General features: G+C 44.1%; 1 protein-coding gene across 1 annotated transcript in view; it reads left to right on the top strand.

Annotated features, from left to right (window-relative positions):
• LOC122552605 (p53 apoptosis effector related to pmp22) overlaps positions 1-5,559 on the top strand; it is a 22,057-nt gene that overhangs the window by 888 nt on the left and 15,610 nt on the right. The gene's annotated exons all lie outside the window — the stretch shown is intronic.

The raw sequence follows: 5,559 nt of genomic DNA on the forward strand, positions 1-5,559 counted from the left end.
AGAGCAGGGGGGCAGAGAGTGTGGGGAGAACAGAAAAGGGGAGAAATGGAGTAGGGAAAAGAATGTAGGCAACTGAGTCAAGCTGGAAGAAAGTTTAAATGGGAGAGGAAGATAGAGAAAGTGAGATTAAACTGAGAGGGAGGAGTGAAGAACTGAGAGAAGCGAACAAGAAATATCGAGTGTGGAGGAACCACAGAAAGGGAGAGGAAAGTAAGGCAGAGAATAGAAAGAAAATGTGAAAGTCGACACAAGATCAAAACAAAACCACACAAAAAAAAATCAGAAGAAAAAAGTGGTAAAAGGAAATGGGGGTGGGAGAAGGCAGTGAATTAATGAAAGAGATGGTGAAGAGGTCAGCGAAGAAGGTGAGAAACTGACTGAGACAACAACATTAAAGGACAATCAGAAAGAGCCAGAGCTGAAAATGAAAGAAAAATCAGGTCATGAGGCAGTGAAGAAAAGAGATGGAGAGAGTACCAGGGGTCAAATGAAAGAGAACAAGAGGAAACATGAAAGTGAGGCAGACACAAGCAAAAATCTGAGAGGAGGGAGAGATGCAGGCAAGATGACTCAGAAAGGCAGTGAAAAGAAAATAGGTCTGTATGTGATAGAAACAATATGAGCGAAGCAGATCAAAGGGTGTGAGTGAGGACAGCGAGAGCAAAAATGTAAACGGACAAAGAGAGGGTGTGTGCAGAGGAGAAATAGATAGAGCAGAGAAGACATGTTGCAAAACGTAAAAGAGAGAGCAGTCAGAAGATGCATAAATTATCAAGTAAGAACACAAGTCAGTTTCTGATGCCAAGTTTAATTGAAAACTAATCCAGTGCTTTCCTCCATTTTACTTTTTGGTTTGAATGTTGTCTGAAGCAGATATCAACTGTTGTCAGTAGAAGCCTGGCCAACTGACTGCCTACATAGTACATCTGTTAATAATACGCTCTAACACCGACACTGCAGTTCACTCCCTAACAGAGTCTTTACTTCATGCAGCAGAATTAGAATGAAGCAACCTCCCGCCACTGACAGGACATCCATAACATTTAAAAAAGAATCCTTCAATAGGAAGAGAAAAATTGAGCAGAGACAGAAATCTGGTGAGGAGATTGCATGTACAGTCACAGAAAATGTGGGCCTTAGATAGGGAAAGGGAAATGAAATTGGCTTGGGAGAGGATTAAACTAGGAAAGAGAGATAGTGATGAGTCGGAAGTACATGGGAAGACGACTAGAATAGGGTGAGGTGAAATCATTTGGTAAATTTGAAGTTTGGGATTGTGAAGGCTGTACTTGAAGCTACTGGGAGACAGTATAGTCTGACAGCAACAGCAAACTTTTAACATAGTCCAAGGCACTTCACAGGAGAAATTTTAGCACTAGACCACATAAGGCAGTACTGAACCAGATGACCAGAAGCCTGGTCACAGAGGTAGATTCTGAGGGGCATCTTAAAAGAAAGAGGGGTATGGGGAAGGATTAACAGAGCTTAGAGCCAGGGTAGTTAAAACACAACTGTCAACTATGGGTTGCTGTACAGAACTTTGGTTAGGCCACAGTTGGAGTGTGTGTGCAGTTCTAGTCACACCACACTGTAGGAAGAATGTAATAACACCAGACAAGGTGTAGAGGATATTCACCAGAAACGTTGTCTGAGATGGAGCATTCCAGAGAAACTGGATAAGCTCAGGTTGGTTTTTTTTAGAGCAGGAAAGGTTGCAGGGGGTGCCTGCTAGAGATGTGTAAGATTATGAGGGGCATGGACAGAGTGGATAGAACGCAGCTGTTAGTTGAAGGGTCAATAACAAAGTGCATAATTTTAAATTGAACGGCAGGAGGTTTAGTGGGGACTTAAGGATAAAAAGAATTCACCCAGACGATGATGAGAATCTGAAATGCACTGCCTGGGAGGGTAGTGGAGATGCGAAGCCTCAAACCTTTAAAATGTATGTGGATGAACACTTGTCATAACATTCAAGGTTACAGGCCAAGTGCTGGAAAGTGGGACTAGTATAGGTTTAGAGTACAGTTTGTCAGTACAGACTTGATGGGCCAAAGGTCCTCTTCTATATGGATCTGTGATTCTATTACAGGTATATTGATACGATCGCAGACATAGGGAGAGGCAAGACCACGGATGCAACACATAGGAGGGTGGAAAAAAAAGAGTCTGAGAAAGGAGACAGTGACCGAGGAAAGTAAAAATTAGAGTGAGATAAAGAGAGGCAAAGAGGAGGGGGAGAAAGTAAGTTGTGAAAAAACAGAATGGAAAGATAAAACTGTTGTCTGATAAATGGGATCAAATGTAACACAGTACAAGTTAATCGGAATTTATGTGCCATTTTTAGAATGCTATAGGCACCTCTGTTACATCATAAGACCCACAGGAGGTTGGTCAGCGAAGATGAATCTGGCGGTGAGAGATGGACAGAAATTAGAAATGGAGAGGGTGGGAAGGTGAAATGAAAGGAAAAATGGAAAGAGAGAAAGCGATGGGAGACTGGTATGACACTTTTGGGTCCGACTTGAAAGGGGAAATTACATCCAGGAGTTTTCTATTAGAACCTTTTCCTCAGTGCAGCAGTGACTACACATTTTGATGTTGTGATAGGTGCTAAATAAATGCAAAAGGTTCTTTCTCTCATTTCATCTCATTCCTGATCACGCGCACTTGTTGTTGTTCTCAACACCAGTGAAAGCGTTGACCATGTGTAAGTATTTCTGCTTTTCAAGAATGGGATTCAAAGTAGACAGGCAGGAGGCTAGAAGAACACAGCAAGTTAGGCAGCATCAGGAGGTGGAGGAGTCGCTGTTTCAGGTGTAACCTTTCTTCAGGACTGGGGGTGTGTGTAAGGGGAGATGCAGATAAAGGGGGTGGCGGGGGCAGGGTGGTGAAGTGGGGATAGGTGAAGACAGGCAGAGGGTATGACCTGGTTGGTCAATGGGAGGGATGAATCAGATTGGTGGCAGCGAGGAGTGGAAGGGATGGGGAGAGGCTAGGAAGAGAGTCAGGGGATGGGGAGGGAGGTTATTTGAAATTGGAGAACTCAGTGTTGAGTCCTCAGGGCTGTAGGGTGCCCAGGCAGAAGATAGGTGTTGTTCTTCAATAGGAGCTGTTTGTTTTGGCAATGGAGGAGGCCAAGGATGGTCATGTCAGAAAGGGAATGGTTGGGGGAATTGAAATGGCTGGTGAATGGGAGGTCCGGTCAGCTCCTGTGGACCCAGCTGCGATGCTCAGTGAGCTGTTCCCTAAGTTTACCTTCGGTCTCCCCAATGTAGAGAAGACCACATCAAGAGCACCTGATGCATGTGTTTCAAGGATGGGATGGCGTGTGAAACATGTTCGCTGCACAACCCAATGAAAAAAAGGAATTCTACTTGGCTATTGTGAACAAATTTATTTTATCTCTTTGCAAAATAATTGACCAAGTGGAGCCGTGATGTGTTAGAGAAGACATAGGAGGAGTAGGCCATTCAAACCCTTGTAGAGTGATGCCATACAATAGAAGGTGGCTATTTGCCCCATTGTGCCTGTACTGTTCCGTCATTTGAGCAGTTTCTGTGCCGATTCCATGAGTTGTTAACACTACCTCGCACATGGTACTCAGTCTCCCAGACTGAGAGGATCTTGAGTTGTTTTGAATCTGGGTACATTGTAGAATTAGCTAGTCTCAGGGTGGAGTTGTTAAATATTTGTGACTGACTAATGTGGTAGAAATACTTAAATGACGTGTGTGTTTAGTGTGTGAGCTTACTGGGTGGAAAGCACAGTGTGTGTGTGTGTGTGTGGTACTTCTCTCGGTACTTCAACATGTCAGCCTACATGGCCAGTACAGACACTATGGGCCAAATGGCCTCCTCCTGTGCTATAACACTTCGGTGATGTCAAGTTTAAGTCTTCGGAGTGTGGCTATGGGTGAACTCTCAATTTCAGTTATAAGGCAAGAGTTCTCCTCATTCTTTCATGGGATGTGAGTGTCATTTGGAAGACCACCATTTGTTGCCCATCCCTAATTGCCCTCGAATTCAGTGTTTTGTTCGGCCGTTTCAAAGGGCAATTATGGTCAACCACAGCTTTGCCCTCCGGGCCAAGTCCAGCATACTAGTGACCTCCAGAGAGAGAGTGATTTAAGTGGATCTCATTAAAATCTATTTATTCCCCTTTCAGTGTTAGCCACCATGGTTGATCTATGGTGTCAGTATTGGCACAGAACTCATTACGATATTTGTGTTATATTCATTGACCCTTGGCTAACAACGAGGTCAAAGGATGTTTGGGAGTAGGCAGGAAATAACATTACAATTGTGACCACAATCAGATCATCCATGATTTTATTTAATGGTCACAAGGAGTGAATGACCTAATCCTGCTATTAATTTATTTTTCATATATCTTTATGGCATAGAGGGTCTCGTTGACATAGCTAAGAGGCATGATGCCCTCACATCGGTAAGCACATTAAATAAAAGTGACGATCAATTGAGCAGTGGGACCGCACAGGTTGAAGGCCTGAGACAGCAAGCCTAGACACTAGTTTCTGTCTCAATACCGCCCTTACCTCTGGGCACTCCAGACTATTTCATATGATTCCTAAGATACAAGTTTGACAAGTTTGGAAATCACTTCCTGATTCAATTCTTCGCTAATTTGAAGGCCTTTGTTCTTTTGGGAATGTTGCAAAGTTGAGTGAAGGTTTCCTGTCTCCACAAACAATTGCAGTACAAGTTTGGACAAAAATCATTTTGGTTCAAAAATCACAACTCTGGGTGTTCTTATACAAGGAGGTGAACAGTAAGCACATAGGAAGGCAAATAAAATATTGTCTGTTTTTCTGCAAGGTGAATGGAATGCAAAAGTAGGGAAGTCTGATTTACCTGCACAGGGTTTTCCTGAGACCACAACGGGACGACTGTGACTAGCTCCTGTACACCTTATTTAAGGTGGAATATGCTGAATTCTAAGCAGTTCAAAGAAGGTTCACAAGTTTGATCCTTTGACTTGGTCTTACGGGAAAATGTTGAACGTATACTCTGTGGGCTTTAGAATGAGAGGCGATCTTAGTGAAACTAGAAGATCCTGTGGAGCTAGACAAGGTGGATGTTGAAAGATTGTGTCCCCTTATAGGAAAACTGGGGACACGGTTCCAAAGTGAAGAGTAAATTGTTTCGTACAGGAAACTCCCTGAGAGATGATAATCTACGATGCTCTCTCCATCGTGGACATTGGACTATCAAATATGTAAAAGGTAAAAACAAGGATTGCAGATGCCACTGGGGAGACTAGACGCCTTCTCACAGAGCGCTTTAGGAAACATCTCCGGGACACCCACACCTCTACATTGGGGAGACTGGACGCCTCCTAGCAGAGCACTTTAGGGAACATCTCTGGGACACCCGCACCAATCAACCCCACCGCCCCTGTGGCCCAACATTTCAACTCCCCCTCCCACTCAGCCAAGGACATGGAGGTCCTGGGCCTCCTTCACCGCTGCTCACTCACCACCCGACGCCTGGAGGAAGAACGCCTCATCTTCCACCTCAGAACACTTCAACCCCAGGGCAT

The sequence above is a fragment of the Chiloscyllium plagiosum genome, chromosome 9, assembly GCF_004010195.1.
Source record: "Chiloscyllium plagiosum isolate BGI_BamShark_2017 chromosome 9, ASM401019v2, whole genome shotgun sequence".
Taxonomy (NCBI): domain Eukaryota; kingdom Metazoa; phylum Chordata; class Chondrichthyes; order Orectolobiformes; family Hemiscylliidae; genus Chiloscyllium; species Chiloscyllium plagiosum.